At 44.3% G+C, this 18803-nt stretch overlaps 1 protein-coding gene and 1 pseudogene across 1 annotated transcript in view; one reads left to right on the top strand and one right to left on the bottom strand.

The window, feature by feature from the left end:
* Pde7b (phosphodiesterase 7B) overlaps positions 1-18803 on the top strand; it is a 328027-nt gene that overhangs the window by 83550 nt on the left and 225674 nt on the right. The window lies entirely within an intron of this gene.
* Gm17230 (predicted gene 17230) lies at positions 11862-15817 on the bottom strand (annotated as a pseudogene).

Here is an 18803-nt window from a genome sequence, read left to right as displayed (position 1 = left end):
TACCTCAGTGCAGGAGTATTTGCCTACTATGTGTAAGGCTCTGGGTTCAAGCTACAACTCCCAACGGAAAATAAAACACAATGTTGCTACAAGAAGTACTAGAAGAAATTGAAGGACCATGTATAGCAAAATGTCTGCCTCTGTTGCAGAGTCAAGTAGGACTAGACCAGTATGAGGGTTCACTTTGCGCACTATTAGTCTATGCTCATCATAAAATCAGTGTATGAGAAGCCAGACACTTTAGAACCTCAAGAAGTTAAAGAAGAACTACTCAAGTCTCTCACCCTGACAGTGGAGAGAGTCTCACAAAGGCTAAGGAATTTTCCCAACCAGCCCAGGTCACACCTCTTTTTTTTGGTCACACCAGTGCCCCCTTACCAGACTTTAAGTGACAGCAAAGAACACCAACAATAGCTTCTCCCTAAGTGTTTCCCAGATGTTTAAAGTCTGAGTCCTTATCTTCTCCTCTCAGAAGAATCCCAAGATTGGCCCAAGCGCATCCATTTTAACAAACATATTGGGCAACTTTTATGACCTTTACATCATACTTTTTTAAATTATGTTATTTTTGAGATTATAATTAAATCATTTCCCTTTCCTCTTTCAAAATCCTCCTATATACCCATTCTTGTTTTCCTTCAAATTCATTGCTTCTTTTCATTAATTGTTACTACATGATTATACATACATATATGTGTGTGTGTATGTATCTGTGTGTGTGTGTGTGTGTGTGTGTGTGTGTGTGTGTGTGTGTGTGCAGTCCCAACACTCGTTAGTTGCCTGTAGTTCTTTGTGTAGGGTCGAGGCATTTGGACTTTCCCCTGTGCACTATAAAACATGTATTGGTGTTGTCCTTGTTCAGCTTATGTTAGGCAGCTATTTTGGTGAGACTTCCAGAGTGTAGCTTCTGACACTAATAGGAGATGCAGACTCCCTGATCCTCTGACTCTTACATTCTTCCTGGTACTTCTTCCGTGATGTTCCCTGAGCATTGGAGGCATGACTCATTTTAAGGAAAATTTAGATGATCCCTTATATAAAAGATGTTGCTCTACAATCCCTTATACATGAGATGGTCCCTTATAGCAGATTCTCATAAGAGGCTCGGAACAGAGCTTTGCAGCTTAGGAGAGCCCCCAGGAGGACCAGCAACCATGGTGGCTAAAAGGATGGACGAGGAAGAGCTGCTCAGTAGGCACATGGGAGTTCAGATGTGAAGTGGAAGAAAGGACTTCAGAAAGTAGTTCAGTAAACCCAAAGTAGCACGTGATTGATAAGCAAGAGTCAAATGAGACACCTTAGATTCAGGTTTACACAACTGAGGTAGGGTCAAACAGGCAAGAATCAGGTGTGTGGTTTAGTTGGTAGAGTCCTTGCCTTGTGTTCATGAGGCCCTGGGTTCAATCCTGAGCTCTGCATGAGTGGGGTGTAGTAATTACAGTAATCCCAGCACTGGTGAGGTGGAGACAGAAGGACCAGAAGTTCTAAGTCACTCTTGTGTGTGTACTGCTGGGGATACATGAAACATCTGCCAAAACTAAACATGCCGTAGAATTTATTGTCAGGATATTTAGCTGCATGGGGTATCTTAGGGGACCATGCATCATAAAGATTATAAGATACATCCATTTGTTATTCGCTCCCCACAGTAAGACTTCTGAGACTGTTGGCATTGTGCATGCAATTGACAGCATGCCATATTTCACTTTTCAAGGATACCCTTATCAGGGCCATTTCACAATGACTCTAAGGATGATCAAACAGTTTCCTTGTGAGAAAGTGTTATTACCAGCTCAACTAACCACATATTCAAAACTCCCATTTTCAATAGGCTGAATTTCTTACCTTTTTAACATTAAATGCTTTGCATTCTGCTAAAGGCCAGGAAAGACACTGCATTCCTTTCAAAACATAAAAGAAGAATACAGGCCACAATTTTAAAATAAACTAAATGTCAATAATCATTTCACATAAAAGTATGTATCCAATAAGCAGTTAACTGAAAAACACAACCAGATTATGACTTTTGAGCTTTATTTTGAACCAGGTTCCATAGTTCTAAACCTTTACTTATCAATTTCAACTAAGCATTGGTTCAGTACTATGTACTGCTTGCTTCTGAGAGAACATTTTGAGGGGTTTACTGAAAGCTTTTGGCTAGGTTCCTACCCTTTGCAGTATAAACATATGGAGGATGGTGATCTCTGTAAAAGATATATATAAAACATGGGTATCAAGGACAAAACTTCTGTAGAAAAAAAAGCACTGTAGTAATAAGACTTTAAATAGGTGCTTATTAAAAACTTTATTAGCTTTGATGTAAAGAAAGATATATACAGTAGTATATACTATTCCAGAGTCATAGTGGGATATAAAAATAAATTAGACCCACATGCAGAATAGTCTAAGAAATTTTTTAAATTAAAGTAGAAAGTGGAAAGAGGTGACTGGGGAGTATGGAGAGGAATATGTTAAACATATAATATATAAGTGTACTATACATATACATAAATTACAATAACTTAGAGAAGTGTTTAGTCAGAGTTCTCCAGAGAAACAGAACTGATTCAGTGAATATATATTACAGAGGAGAATTATCAGTTTGGCTTACAGAATATAAGGTGGTTAGTCTAACAGTGCCTATCTGTAAACTAGAAAAGCTGAAGCCCTCCAAGCTCCTAAGTCTGTATGCCTAACAGTCCCAGTCTGACACTGAAAACCTGAAGGACTGCTGGTCTTAAGTTTACACTAGAAGGCTGAAGCAGCAAGGTCCACTGTCAATGAGAGATGGCAACAGCTGAAGCTTCAAGAAAGTAGATGCATTCGCCAGCAGTGAGTGAAAGTGGGCAAGCAAACACAGCTCTCCCGTTCCCTCAAACTTCTTTGTATCTGGGCCACTGGATCAGCATGGAAGGCGCTGATCCCTCTAGAGGAGTCTCTTCCCCCTTAGTTGATTCTTCCAGAAATACCCTCACCAATTCACAAAGAAGTTTGTCTCTTAGTTAATCCCAGAGCTAATCAAGCTGACAAAATATGATCATCAGAATTCCTAAATTCTTCCACCAAGTTCATTGATACTTTCCAGGACATCATTACTGTCACGCCTGCCTGTTTTCCTCCTTTTCTTAGAGTCCTCTCTTCAGATCCTATAACTAACATTGTGATCCTCATGAACTAAATTTACCCCTGGCCAAGTTTTAACAATGCACAGGTAAATCAGTGCCAGACGCATCGTACTCATCTCTGTTGATGTGCTGCCTCCTTGGTGTTTGCATTCTCATTACTAAGTTCTCCCACAAGAACATGAATGCTAATAAAAAGTCACATTAGAATCAACAGTCATCTCTGCTTATGAAGAGGGTGCAGAGCAATGACAGAGAACTCATAACAAAGCAGGACCTACAAGGCAGCCCCAAGGGGCCCTTATACAACCTTCTACACAAATGCTTGAACTATCTGATGGGTTAAGGAGACACTGCCACTACTTTCCTGGTATAAGTCTTGACCAATTAAAACAAATTTTCTCTCTTTGTTTCATTTTGCTATTATTTGCCATTTTAAAAAATAGCTATAAGATTTAGAAATGTATATCAGGGTGCTAAAACAATGCACATTAATCCCATTTATTAATTCATAAGCCTTCAAATTCCAAGCCTAGGTTATATAAATATGGGATCTGAGTGGCAGCTTTGAATAGTGGCATCTGAAAATGTTTGGCATACAGCGGTACCTCAGAGGTGTTCTTCATTGCATGGTTGAATTCACTCTCTCTATATATATAGTCTGCAGGGACCTGGGAGTAGAGAGACATTCACAGAGAGAGAGAGAATTTGCTGGTTTTCCAGAGAGTTATGTTTTAAACCTATAATACTTTGAGAAGTCTTTACCCTCAAGTAGGACTCAGAGTAAACCCCACGCACAGCAATCTCTTAAGAGAATAACGACATCAAACTGGTGATTTGAATTCATTTTAAAGTATAACTCTGCTGTGAGTGCAGATATTGCCTGGTTTTTTCTTCAACACACACACACACACACACATACATACACAAACACACACACATGCAAGTGCATACACACAAACACATGCACATGCAGGTGCACACACATGCACACATGCACAAATATGTATGCACATAGGCACACATGCATGCATGGACACACACACAGCACACACACTCATATACACACACACATGTGCACTCACATGCACACAATCATGTCTCAGCATCTTGCAGCTTTTAACTTGACTACCATGTAAAAATGAATATCTCCATGTAATTTTATACCAGCTCACTCATTCAGTTTATTGAGTGATATTCATTGAGAATTTAAGATGTTATAGAATTTCATCTAGGTGTTGGAGAATTGCAGGAATTTAGAGAAAAATTCCTATCTTAGTGAAGAGAGGGAGAGTCAAAATGAGATGTCTTTCAAATGTTTGCTTTGTCAAAGTGTGTGATAGGGATAAATATGTAATGTCAAAGCGAAATAAATCTGTCTGCACAATACCCAGTGTTTCATGCTCGCCTGAAGCTCATTAAATCAGGCAGTCATTTTCTGAGATACTGGATTTTTCAGCTCTAGCTGGGGGTTGATTGCAAGTAGAATTTATAGCCTGCTCAAGACCAGATCTGTGTCTCAGAGCTGTCCTTATGGAAATGGCCAATATGATTTGACCAGTAATCGTTATTTGATTGTCCCTGAGAATATCTGAGTCTTTGGCCTCTTGTAGTTAGTTATACAACAAGCCCTTTTCCCCATGGAAAAGTGTGTGTTCCTTTGTGGCTCAGAGGTCCTGTGTTCACATGTTGGGCTTCATGTTCTGGAAGTCATTTTCTCTAGCGCTGGCTTCTTTAGTTCCAAGAACTGGTTTGAATTTCTTTTAAAACTGTAAGTATATAGGATTACATTTAATTGTTGGTTTATGTACAGAAACCTTGTGGCACTGGGCTGCAAGGATCCCGTTATAACTACTCCTTTGTCCTGAGTAAATAACCCTTCAGCTGCAGTCTGGATGGGTTACCGCGAGTCTCCGAATCATGACGACGCCTCTGCAAAGATCTGGGGGCATTCATTGATGATATTATCTATTAAGCTTCTGCCATCTGCAAAACCGCATAAAGTAGCTTGAAAATTGCAGGGTAAATAAAGAAAGGTGAGGTTTAAAGCATAGACAGTCTGGCCAGATGGCTGGAGCATAGCAAGTATGAAGACATATTTATTGTGTAACAACTGTCAGTACTTACTTGGTGACACAGGAAAGATGGAAAGGCAGGTATTCCCAGTGTTCACTATGCTGGGGTCCCAGGGATGTCAGTGACACGTGATGAGGGCTTGCTACATGTTCTGTTTGGGTCAGAGGAAACACATGGATTCCCGTTCTAGTCCTCCCCTCCCCTCCCCTTCTCCCCTCCCCTCCCCTCCCCTTCTCCCCTCCCCTCCCCTTCTCCCCTCCCCTCCCCTCCCCTCCCCTCCCCTCCCCTTCTCCCCTCCCCTTCTCCCCTCCCCTCCCCTCTCCTCCCCTCCCCTTCTCCCCTCTCCTCCCCTTCTCCCCTCTCCTCCCCTCCCCTCCCCTTCTCCCCTCCCCTCCCCTCTCCTCCCCTCCCCTTCTCCCCTCTCCTCCCCTCCCCTCCCCTTCTCCCCTCTCCTCCCCTCCCCTCCCCTTCTCCCCTCTCCTCCCCTCCCCTCCCCTCCCCTTTCCCCTCCCCTCCCCTCCCCTCCCCTCTTCTCTTCTCTTCTCTTCTCTTCTCTTCTCTTCTCTTCTCTTCTCTTCTCTTCTCTCTCTTCTCTTCTCTTCTCTTCTCTTCTCTCTCTTATCTTCCCCCTCTCTAATAAGTGAGTAAAGGAATGGCTTCCCTGAGATGATATAGCATGCTCTTCCACAGATTCCTGAAGAGGAAATGCCTTTCTAAGGAGTGGTGAAGCACTTCCGGGCCCAGGCCCTAGCTATCCTGTCTTCTGGGGTCCACATAGTGACTTTGATCCCTCTCTTCAGTACACACACAGCCCATCCTCACCGTCTGCCTGATTTTGAAGGCCATGGTTTCATAAAGCATTCATGCTAGATTTGAAACTCTAAGTAACATTCTCACTTTCATAAAAACCAGGTAGATTTACTAAACCTTATTTTTAAAAAATTCTTTCTGTGGTCACTTCGGGAGGTAGGAAGTCAGAAGGGGTGAGCAGTAAGCTGTTCTGGAGGAACTCCCAAGTTCTGCTGATTGTCACAACTGCGAGTATTAAGGTAGTAGGGGTGACACTATGGAATTCAACAATAAGATGGTGCCACACTTAACAGAACATATTCCAACCCCAAAGCATGGTGATAATATGACAACAGCTTTCTCAGCATGCACAGCTGTTAAACTGTACTCCCATTATACAACCTTAAGGAACACTCTACTGCCTGGGGCAAAGGCTCTGTGACTTGCAGTGACTCCATGAAGTGGAATTCTGCATGGTCTTGACAGTCCTGCAAGCCTTCTCAGGCTTTGCATTTCTCAGATCCAGGGTACTTAGATTAGCTCCTCCCCATACCTTTGTACCTACTCTTGACTCCCTTCATTTCCTTCATTACCCTTTAGATTTTTGCATCTATGATTGTGTTGCTTAGAATAAATACCTCCCAAGTTTACCTTGTGCTTCAATCTCAACTGAAAAGTGATGTAGCATTGTTTCTTCTCTCCTTTATCCTTACACAATCTTCCTGAAGCTTTTCCATGCCCACTGCAGTGTGGTCAACTTGGTCTCCTGTGAAGACACGCTTTCCTAAACTCAGTTAGGTCCTTCACCCTCTCTCAGTGGCAAGGAGGATACAGGAGGAGGCTGACCATCTCTATCCCCACCCACCTCTGCTCTCTAGACCTTTAACTTTGCATGGTTCTCTCCTTTAGACGAGTGGTCTCTATCATGGGAAGAACAAAATGTATTTCCTCCCCAGGTACTATGACTGATGGAGTGATAGAGGAACTGGGCTCTGCAACTCATGCACTGCAGTGCCAAGTGGGGGTGTATCACATCTCCCCCTCTTCTTCCACAAAGCCACATTCATAAAGGCCTTGTGATGGGTCCTAGAGGAGGTGAGGTATTTATGCACTGACTTATTTTTCTATTGGTGTGACAAGATACCATAAAGTCTAAAAGAAAGCATTAACTTTGTGGCACCTCATGGTTCCAGAGGGTTAAAGTCCGTGACAATCATGGTGGTGAGCACAGGAGCAGGCAGGCATGGCAGTGAAGCTGAAGCTGAGAGCTCACAGCCGATCCACAAGCACAGGCAAAAAGAGTGAGGCAGAGAAAGACAGAAAGACATAGACAGACAGACAGACTGAGACACACACAGAGAAACAGAGAAAGAGACAGAGAGATAGAAACAGAGAAAAATAGAGACAGAGAGAAGCAGAGACAGAAACAGAGACCGAGAAACAGAGAGATATACAGACACACATACACACACACAGAGAGAGAGAGAGAGAGAGAGAGAGAGAGAACTAGAAAAGATATGTAGGCTTTTGAAACCTCAAAGCCCACTCCTACCCCAGTGACACAGCTCCTTCAACATGGCCCACACCTCTCAATCCCTACCAGTTTCACCAACTGGGGGCCAAGGCTCCAATACTGAGCCTATGGGACCACTTCATTCAAATTGCTACACACATGTTATATATATATATATATATATATATATATATATATATATATATATATATATATTATAATGAGCATTATTCCTCCCTCGCCCCCTCAATGAGAGTCAAAAATATAAGCCAAATAGGCCACAGATCATACAACTAATAAGGTCCAGGTTTGGGATTTGAACCTCAATGTGCTAAGTGTTTTTCATTATGTTTACTTATCTGTCCTCCTATGCCTCTTTCTGTTTCTTCCACTGTTTCTCAACTTCACCTTTAATAACTCACAATATATGCATTAAACATTTATGGCTATGGCTGGTAATCAACCCTTGAGACTCTAAAGTGATAAATAAAAGATTATACTGCACTGCAAAACTCTCACTCAAGTTTTCCACTGTTCAGACTTGGAGTTTATGTATTTGAATCTGATATATTCAGTGTTTTTCAGAGCTCATACCAGGATTCTTCCCAAAATACTTGGACCCAGATGTCTACCCAGTTGCAGTAGCTTGATGTACTTGAGAGAGAGGTCTCGGCTCTGCTTCAGGCCACCAATCCTAAGGCACAGTTTTGCTAGAAGTTTGTCTTCCTGGAGGCTAGAGTCACATTACTGACATGGTGAAAACAGCAGTTTCCACCATGTGCATTTTGATGCATGCCAGCTTCCAACCCTGTGTGCCATCTGACCCCAGCAGCTCTCCAAAGGAGGTCTACCAGAAGGACACAGCCATTCTACTGTCTGCTACTGCCTGGGGTCAGAATGATAAAACAGTTCACTCTGGGCATTTGCTTAGTAATTTAACTCTCTCTCTCTCTCTCTCTCTCTCTCTCTCTCTCTCTCTCTCTCTTTCTGGCTGAAACCGGGTTTTCCAAGTTTTGGTTCGTAATAAGTAGTTTTTAAACATTTAAAAATAGGGGTTTGTAATAAAATGCTGAGCGACTCTCTGGAGAGTGCTGCTGCTGGCCGCTCTCTAATAGAAAGCATACGCCATTGAGCTAACATTTTGTTATTTGACTGAAGGAAAAAAACAAAGCTGTTAAAAGCAGGTAGGCTCATTTCCCAATAGCAATGGCATTAATATCGTTCAAGCCACTCCTGACCATAGCTAATTAGAGCTTTGGGAGAGATGGCCCTTCTTAAGGGTCACACCAGGTTAGTCAGACCACAGAGTTGCTGTTGGCAATTGGCAACAATGGATTTGTTAAGAATTTCTGCTTGGCTTGAGATGATTATCTGATTTTTTTTCCCTCTCGTTTGCTGTTGTGTCTCTTATTTTGACTGGCTGAGGTTGGGTTGGAGGACGAGGCCAGGATCCAAAGGCAATGCCAGCTTGTTGCTGGAGATCTGCACTGACAGATTGTTGAAAACTTATTAGTCTGACGTTTTAACAGCCTGCAATAGGATGGAAATCGGCTCCTTCACTGGAAAAGCTTAGGGAGAAAAACATGAGCCTGAGCTAAAATCTGCCCTAGTTCCAAATCTGTTGGCCTCTGGTCCCGAAGTGCTGAGGGCTGCCACAGTGCTCAGAGACGCAGGCCTAACTGTGCCACCCACGCAGTAGGCAGGATTGAGCAAAAAACTGTGGACTGCAGCCACTGTAAAGAAGGAGACCCTGGAAACACATCCTCCCGGAGCAGAGAAACTGCTGTGTCTCCACACAAGGTGCTAATGGCTTCCACAGTAGCGGCAGTCAGCCTTGTGTGAGCTTTGCACTGGGAGGCTGGAGGATCCTTTGGGTCATAACTATTCTATGAACTAATTCAAGAAAACAGAACAAGGAACACCTTAGGCTCCAGTGCCTTTTTTAAGGCTAAAACAAGCAAAAGGAACGCAGGCAATATCATTGGTAAGAGATATCTGATGTCATTAAATTACCATTGTTTGTTAAAAAAAAACTAAAAGAATTCATTAAAAATCCCACTTTCCAAAAGCAAGCCTTCCTCCAAGCTGGGAACAACTTTCAATTCACTACTGGCCCCTCCAGTCTCACTCATGGCTACCAGTTTCATGAAGCTCGCTGCTGAGACCCACCATGGTTTTGCCCTAGTCTTTGGAGACAATGTATCTGATCCTACAAGCTTTGCTTGGGCATCTTCTGCTGAGATGGGGGTGGGAGGTATCTCTTGATAGCTCAGGCTTGCTTACCTACCAGACCCAACCACAGGGTCACCTCTTTTTCTGTGACAGCCCATCAGGGCTAGGTGTCATAACTGAAGTAGCCCTTTAGTTTGTATATTCTGTCATCATACTGGGCTATCAGAGGACAGGGCATTCACAACATGGCACGTGTACAAATTCGGCACTCTACCAACCTCTTGAGTATTTGTTTATTCATTCGCTCATTTGGATGACATTAAAGGATTCCAAACTCCCAACGCTTGTTCCCCGTTTTAGGAGTTTAGTCTCAATAGAAGACTTACTCTCTGATTGCTCTTCAGTCCTAAGGCGGTTTTGCCCTAGTCCTGCCTTCTATGGACCAAGTATTAATAACAACCATTCTGTTGTCTGCTTTAGGAAACTGTAAGACAGGAAACAAACCAGAGTTGTCTAGGGATTATTATTTGTTTGTCTTGCATTGTTTGTTTGTGGTGCTGAGAATTGAATACAGAACCTTATGCTATTAGGTAAGGGCTCTACCAATTGAGCTATATCACACGTGTTGGGGCTTTGGGGTCTTACAATTGTTAATACAGACCTTGAATATGATATGTATTCCCAGTTGATCTCTAGACTATGATCCTTCTGATTCTCCAATATTGGAATCACAGGGATGCACTGCCACAATCAGTTTTTTAAAAAATTTTAAATATCTTCTCAGGTCAGATTTGAACACTTATCACCCCTTGTGTTTGCATACAGTATGTCTCTGTCTATACAGCAGGACTTACTAACACATAAGCATAAATGGCCCAACAGTATATCCCCTCTCAGGCTAACAGAGATAACACCATTATATACCCCAAAACCTCATAAGGAGTGTGTTGCCCATTTACTACCTAAACATTGGGAGTATGCATTGATATAAATCATTATCCTAGACATTTAAGGACCGGGGAGTAAGCAAATAGGACAGATGCAAGCCCAAATATACATATGGGCATGTGTCTCGTTTACATTCCATTCTAGAGGGTAGACTTACAGGATGGATGTGCTCACAGATGGACTGAGCCGGGTTGAAGGCTTCAGCCAGTGTTGAAGCTCTAGCCCCGCAGAGCCTTTGTTGCTCCTTTGGGACAGATGAGACATATTTCTCTTTCCACCAAAGTACAGCAACCTCCCAACGGTCTCACCATGGTTAGTGCCTGGAAAACTCAGCTTTGATGTTTGTTTGTTTGCTTGCTTGCTTGTTTGTTTTTCCCAAGTGAGCCTGACCTATGTAGAGGGTTTGTTTCAATTTTGTTTGTGAGCGTTTCAAACACAGTCAGAGAGAGGTTGGGTTTTCTACAGTAACATTCAATATGCAGTCACTGGCTTTACGGATTTCAAGAGGCCGTTTTGCCAAAAGTTTTGCGATCCCTGGATGGCTGCCACGTGCTGTTTTCTTAAAGTCAACAATTCACTGGTGTTTGCCCACTCTCCGCTTTCCCAATTGTGGTCCACCAGCCTACTGAGCTCATGGCCAGCTGAGTCTGTTGGCAGTCATTTGTGGAGGCCCAGACTATAGCCTGATCCTCCGGTGATTTTACAAAACTCAGTTCCCTTAATTAAATCATTCTAAAAACAAGAAAACTATAAATGTGGAAGAGCAAAAATCAGAGAATCACATCTTTTATTTTCTGATAGTATTTGACATTATGCACTTTAACAATAAACTGTTATTGCCTCTGCTAACACAGACAGAAACTTCACAGTGCTGAGGGTCTCCATCTTCAGTTGTGGGCGGCCGCCCCTCCCTCCTCAGGTAGGAAGACACTTTTTCTAGACAGACTAGTTACTGGAGGCCTGCAGGCTAAGAGAGGCTTCTGGACACCAGTGATAGCAAGTTTCAGAAAAGAAAAAAGATATGTTAAAACTTACTTGAGACAGCAACAACAAAAAATTATCAGTTCCCTTAAGAAAATGCCAGGTTAAACAATGAGAACAGGCTCTGAGCCTGTTGCTGCCGTTAACAATTCCTAGTGAGAATAGTACTAGTAACTTGAATAGTATCACATCAGATACAATTTTTTAAGAAAAATAAACTTGTTGAAAGTTTAAATGTGTTTGCTAAAATTACTCCCTTTTTGGTGTCATATATTATGGCTTGTTTATTAAAATATTGGTGAAAAAATGGGAGTCTCTAGGGCTGCTGACAGCAGGGCAACAGACTATACACACTCTCCTCCTGGCCACTCTCCTTTTCTTGACCACACTCTGTAACAGGCTGGGGCTCCTGCTCACCAGAGACAGCCTTGATTTTCTTCTTTGGCAGGGCAGACTGGGGGCGGGAGGGGGGGCTTTCTTATGACCTCCGTTGTGATGAGAGCCTTCTAATGATGCTTTTTGCTTTCAGACTCTATGGGGGGAGTGGGGAACACAGGAGTGATTCCAGTCACCTGTGACAGCTTATCTTTTCTTCTGCAGTTTTGGGGTCTTGGCAGGGGTGCTGGGACTTAGGGTGGGGTTATTGGGAGCTGGACTCTTGGCCATAGTTATCCCATTCATCTGGGATGGGGTGCTGGCCTTCACCCTCTTCCTGTTCTTCTTGCCTGTGCTGGGGGTCTGGTCTTTACCAGTGGCAGCAGGCATGGCGCCCTCTGTCTCTGCATGCTGCTGTGACACCAGCATTTCTGGCATGGTACCCTCAGATTTAAGTTTCTCTCACTTCTTGGTCTCTGACAAGAATTCCCCTTTCTTCTGCTTTGTGCTAGTGGGGTGTTGCTAGGGATATCCTTGGCACTCTTCTTTTCTGACTTTGGATGCTGGACTCCTAGCAACCGTCTAGCATCCTGGCCTGCCAGTAGAGATCATAGAGGCAACTGGAGCCAGACTAGTGATTCCCCAGCTTCAGGCTTTGCTGCAGCCTCTGTTGCTTGCTCTGAAGGATGCCCAAGAGAGCAATGAGGTCCTCAGACAGCTTCTCGCTATGGATTGTCCTGAAGAGAGTGTTCAGCAGCTCCAAGATGGATAGCTCCCCCTGGGGCTCCCCCTGGCTCTGTGCCTCCCCGAGAGTCTGTGGGGTCTGGGTGGCCTTTCCCAAGAGTTGGGTAATCAGCTGCTCCCACTCAGGATCCTCAAAACAGACTCTCAGCTCCCATGCAGACAGGGTCTCCTGGAGCAGCAGGCATGCCTGGGCCTGATGGTAGGGCCAGGATGGGCCAGCTCCATGCTGGACCGGGATGAGGAGCAGGTTCTTATCAGGAGACGAGACTGAGGAACATGGGGGCTGTGAGTGGGCTGTTATGCCTGGTCAGAAGAGATTTCAATGATGCCGAATACACCTAGGCCACAAAGTCCAAGTCTAAGCAGCTAGCAGTCTGGTCCTGTGAGTCCTTGGGCTCAGGCTTGGTGTCAGCTCCATGTAAACTTGTGACCGCCTTGGTGCCTCTTAGTGGTGTTGCCCTTGAGGGCTCGCAGCAGCTACAGAGAGGCACTGAGGTAATAAAGGACTACAGAGGCATCAGCCTGGTTGCCTTCCTGCTGCACAAGCCTCTCCACTTGGGCCTGCAGAGCCTCTGCACAGGGCTCTATTCACCTCGTGGCAGTAGCGGCGGGCACGACACAGATGGTGCATGAAGGTGCGGGCGGTCTGGTGCAGGAGGTCCTGCTCCTGCTTGGTGGAGCCTCTGCTGTGCACACATGTTGTGCTAGATGACGTTCAGCAGTGACTCAAGTAGTTTCAGGATCAGGGCGCACTCAGGCTGCTTGGTCATCAGATCCAGTGCCCTGATCTGGAAGTCCCGTCGGAGCTTCTCCTCTGCATCTTGTTTTCTTTCTCATGCAGAACATAGATGTGCCTCTTCTGCTCTACAAACAGGCTGGCCAGGTTCTGGTCCAGGGCCATCGTGGCCTCATCCCCAGGCTGCTGCTGCTGCTGCTGCTCCTCCTCCTCCTCCTCTTCCTCCTCCTCTACTCCACCCAGTGCACTCCCAGCTTGTAACACTTCCATCAGCCGTTGATGGAAGACCCAGTCCACATCCTTACCATAGTCCTCCTCTTCACTTTCTTCCCCATCCTCACTATCCACGTCACTCTCTGAGTTCTTATTATCCTCACTATCTGAGTCTTCATCCTCTCCATGCCTCAGCTGGTTCTCATCAGTATCATCAGTGACCACCACGCTGCCATCTGCATCCTCATTTGTCTCGGGGTTGAGCACAGCCAGGATTAGCTGCAGACCACGTGGAGTAAGGCAGGAACAGATATGACCAGGTACACTCTGGACCACCTGGCGCATCAAGTTGCTGGATGAGCCAGCAAGGACAGCAAGATCTCCACCATACCTCCACCCACGCTGGCTCCTGGCAGGCTCTGGCTCTAGAGCGTGGTCAGCAGGGATTCTGCTCCATGTTTTTCTTAATGCAAGTCTAAATGTCTCCTAGGATATCAGAGCTTTCTGCAGGGGACTTGAAGAGGTGGAGGCCCACCAGAAGCAGCAGGTGCTGGAAGGCAATGGCTCTGGTCTCAGGGGAATGGGCCTCTAGTTCCTTCAGAGCATTCATTGTCTGGTTCCAGGCCTGCTACTGCTGTGTTGTCAAGGGTGTCACGTTGGTTACATTGCAGTTGTGGTTCAACAGCATGTCTGCCAACTGCACCAGGTGGCAAGTCCAGGGCTTTCCATTTTCAGGCAGGTCTGGTGTCACACTGAGGGTCTGCAGTAGGCTGAGGAAGGCACTAACAAGGACCCCATGGTTGCAGTCGTCCAAAGTGAAGGAGTAGTGTTGCTTCGTCTCTGGGATCTGGGGAGTAGCCTTCTTCATCTTAAAGAAAGCTTGAAACAAGCAAAACCTGACTATTTGTTCAACCACATCGGTCATCCTTCTCCACCTGCAAAATGATCCACAAGGCTGACCAGGTGGGTGGTCCACTTCTGGAGCCAGAATACAGTTCACTCAGGCACACACAAAGAGGTGTACTGAGCTCTCCTCTGGTTGGAAGTGCTGAAATCAACCAAGGAGTCCAGGTCAGGCTGCAGGAACATATCCTGCAACCAGGCCACATGGCTCTGCCGGGCTTCAGAATTCAAAAACCATGTGACACGCCAGGAGGTAGTCATGACAGGAAGACCTTGATTGGTGATGGCCATAAAGGCCAGCATCATCGTAAACTGCTGCTTACGGTCAACCTGGCACTCTTCTAGGAAGGTACCCAAATATGTACTTATCTCTGGGATGAACTTGAATAGGTTTGGGGGCTTTGAAATGAACATGTCCTCCCCAAAATGGCGGATGAAGTCTCCTCGCATCACCAACTGCCGCCGCTCTTCTGACAGAAGCCGCAGAGATGCACCTAGCAGTCTGGTATGTAGCTGGATGTTCGGAACGGATTCTTCAGCAGCCCGTCCTCCAAAACCTCCTCCCATAACAGTTCAAACTTGTTCTCCCTATTAGGTGCCAGGCAGAGTAGTTCCAGGGCCGCATCAGGCACCTTACGCTCCTTCTTACAGAGCTGGCTGCCACCTTCAGTATGTCACCAGACTGGGAATATTGTCTTCTGAGACTAGGTCAGCCGAGCGGAGAGGAAGAGCTCCAAGTACTCGGGATTGCTGAAGATCACTTTCAGGCCACCCTTGAGGGCTTTGGCAGGATCTCCGGGAACATGGACTCTGAGACCTCGCAGAGGATGTCCGCCAGAGCCTTTATTGGCTGCCCCTGTAAGTGGCTGAGGTGATGGGACAGGATCTTCAGCAATCCCATGGACTTGATCGGGCCCCCTTTATCCTTCACTAGGCGGTCTGACTGAAAGTGGGCTAGCACTCCAAACAGGTTTGCAAAGAGAATGGGTCTTATCAGTGCCTTGCACACTGCTTGTAGACTGTATTTTTCTTGTATCTGACTCAGGATGTCACACAACGGGGTGTCTTCAAAAGATTGCAACAGCTGTGCCAGCGCCAGACTGTAGCAGGGCCTAGCAGCTTCTCGGCCCACCCCAAGCCCAGGGATTAGGTGCTTTGGGGCATATTTCATTCCAACAACTTCTCCGTGGCTTGGAGCCACGCTTCCTGCTCCAGCTTTGTGATGTCCTAGAAGTCCAAGAACTCCAGGCTACGGTGGTCACCTTGAGGTTCTTCTGCGGGAGACACAGGCTCAGCTTTTGTGGGGCTCCTCATCTCGGCCGTGCTGAACCAAACACTAGGCCTGGAAAGACAGTCTCTGCCAGGTCAGGTCTCCGCACCTGCGCACTGGGACCCTAAAGTTACCCCTAATGTCAATGTTCACAACTATGAGAAATATGATAAAATGCAATTTATTTAAGAGAAATATATTTTATTGTATACTTTACCAGAGTATACAGTTTTAGTTAGTAGAAATTAAAAGTTTTACCTTTAAATTGATGCCAGCTTTAAACTTAAGATTTTTTATTATTACTTTTTAGTTGTAAAAATAAACTTGATACATATTCAAGGTATAAAAATGACTTGAAACATGTACAGTTGTGAAATGACTGAATGCAGGCACATTATCTCACATACCATTTTTTTGTGTGAACTCTCAGCAATTTTTCAACTGTACAATGTATTGTGAGGATTGTCATTGTGTGGTATACACAGGTCTCTTGAGCGGATTCTCCCTGTCTAGAAGAAACCTTGTAGCCATTGAAGCATTTCCTCCCTCTGGCTCTCAGTGGCCACTATCCTGCTCTCTGCTCCTGTGAATTCAACTTTCTCAGATTGCACACATAAGTGAGATCATGTGATATTTATTGTTCACTCCTCACCTTATTTAACTTAGTACATACAATACCCTCTTATCCATCCTCATTGTAGCAAATGATAAAATTACCTTCCTCCTTTCTCTGGCTAAAGAATACTCTATTTTGTGAAATGTTTCACTGTCTTGTGCATTCAACCATTGATATTCATGTCATATTGTGGCTATTGGGAATAACAGATGCAATATTTTAAAACTTCACTGAACAAAGGCCAAACACCAAAACTAATAAGTTAGAGTTCTCTAGAGTCATAGAACGTATGGATAGTCTCTATATAGTAAAGGAATTTATTGATGACTTACAGTCTGCAGTCCAATTCCCAACAATGGCCAGTAGTAGCTGTGAATGGAAGTCCAAGGATCTAGCAGTTACTCAGTCCCACACGGCAAGCAGGCTAGGGAGCAAGAGCGAGACTCCCTTCTTCCAATGTCCTTATATTGTCTCCAGCAGAAGGTGTAGCCCAGATTAAAGGTGTTTTCCACCACACCCTTAATCCCAGATGACCCTGAACTCGAAGATTTAATCTTCTGGAATCCATAACCACGATGCCTCAAGATCTCCATACCAAGATCCAGATCAGAAACCTCTATCTCCAAGCCTCCAGATAAGGGTCACTGGTGAGCCTTCCAATTCTGGATTGTAGTTCATCCCAAATATAGTCAAGTTGACAACCAGGAATAACCACTACAAACACTAAACTTAATACACAAAACTCTTAACTAACACTAACTGAAAAATAGCTTACAAAATATTGACTTAAAATACCAAGTATTTCTCTACATTTAAAAGCACTATAGAAATTAACACAAGAAGTTAATGAATAAGTTTAATGTTTATCCTTAAATTTATATTGCAGTCCCTATAATGTTTTAATAGCTCTTCCTTGCTTGCTATGAATTAAAACTAAATCTGAAATGATCTGTGATGTAGGTAACATCACCCTATTTTACAGCGAGGAGAGCAGGTTTGACCCCAGATGATAAAGTAGATGAGATGAGGTAGCAATGGGTCTGTGTGATCAAAGCCTGAGAGCTCTTTGGCACAAAGCCAGAAGCTAATAGGCCAGTAAAGAGAATGCGTCCAGACATAGTCCAGGTAGCAGGTGCAAGGAGGAACAACAAAGTAACAAGTACCTGGCAATGCCCACAGCCAGTGCAACAAGGAATAACCAAGTACCTGGAAGTCTACACAGCCAGTGCAACAAGGAATAACCAAGTACCTGGAAGTCTACACAGCCAGTGCAACAAGGAATAACCAAGTATCTGGAAGTCTACACAGCCAGTGCAACAAGGAATAACCAAGTACCTGGAAGTCTACACAGCCAGTGCAACAAGGAATAACAAAGTACCTAGAAGTCTACACAGCCAGTGCAACAAGGAATAACAAAGTACCTAGAAATCTACACAGCCAGTGCAACAAGGAATAACCAAGTACCTAGAAGTCTACACAGCCAGTGCAACAAGGAATAACAAAGTACCTAGAAATCTACACAGCCAGTGCAACAAGGAATAACCAAGTACCTGGAAGTCTACACAGCCAGTGCAACAAGGAATAACAAAGTACCTGGCAATCCATAAATCTTGGTTATGCATCAGTTGTCAACAACAGATTCCCAGTGAGCAGTGGTGGTGCACGCCTTTAATCCCAGCACTTGGGAGGCAGAGGCAAGCAGATTTCTGAGTTCAAGTCCAACCTGGTCTACAGAGTGAGTTACAGGACAGCCAAGACTACACAGAGAAGCCCTGCCTTGAAAAAAAAAAAGATTCCCACTCATTGGAGAGAGAACTCTACAGTGAGTACTCCAGTCTCTCCTTAGTTCTCTACTGTTACAGGACTATAATGAGAGTATGAAATGGTAGCTAGACAACACTTAGAACAATTTTTAGCTCTCAAATTCAATGAATGTTAGCAAAGTCATAAATTTTTAGTTAACCTCTCACCTCTGACACATCAAAACACAGAGTCTACAAATAAGCCTGTTAGGGACATAACAATGGAGTTGGTTGATTCTTTATGGCCTGTGCAGATAATGGACTCATACTCATAAAATCTCTTGAACCATATTTGGTCTATGTGCCTCAAAAAGAATGAGCTTGTGCTAGGAGGATCTCTTGGTTGCTAGCATGGTTCCAGAATCTTGAATTGGTACTGCAGTGGCGATACGTTGGTATTTATGGTGAGTTTTCACTGGAATTGTTGGGCTGGAACAAAATGATCTGGCTATTTCCAACACAGAAAATGAAACTAAGATGGACTATCTAAGAAGTAGAATTCTGATGATCAAAACCAGAAGTTATCCAGAATCAAGTTGCCCA

The sequence above is a fragment of the Mus musculus genome, chromosome 10, assembly GCF_000001635.26.
Source record: "Mus musculus strain C57BL/6J chromosome 10, GRCm38.p6 C57BL/6J".
Classification (NCBI taxonomy): Eukaryota; Metazoa; Chordata; class Mammalia; order Rodentia; family Muridae; genus Mus; species Mus musculus.
Note: the sequence above shows the minus strand (reverse complement) of the source record. Positions and strands in the feature narration are given on the sequence as shown.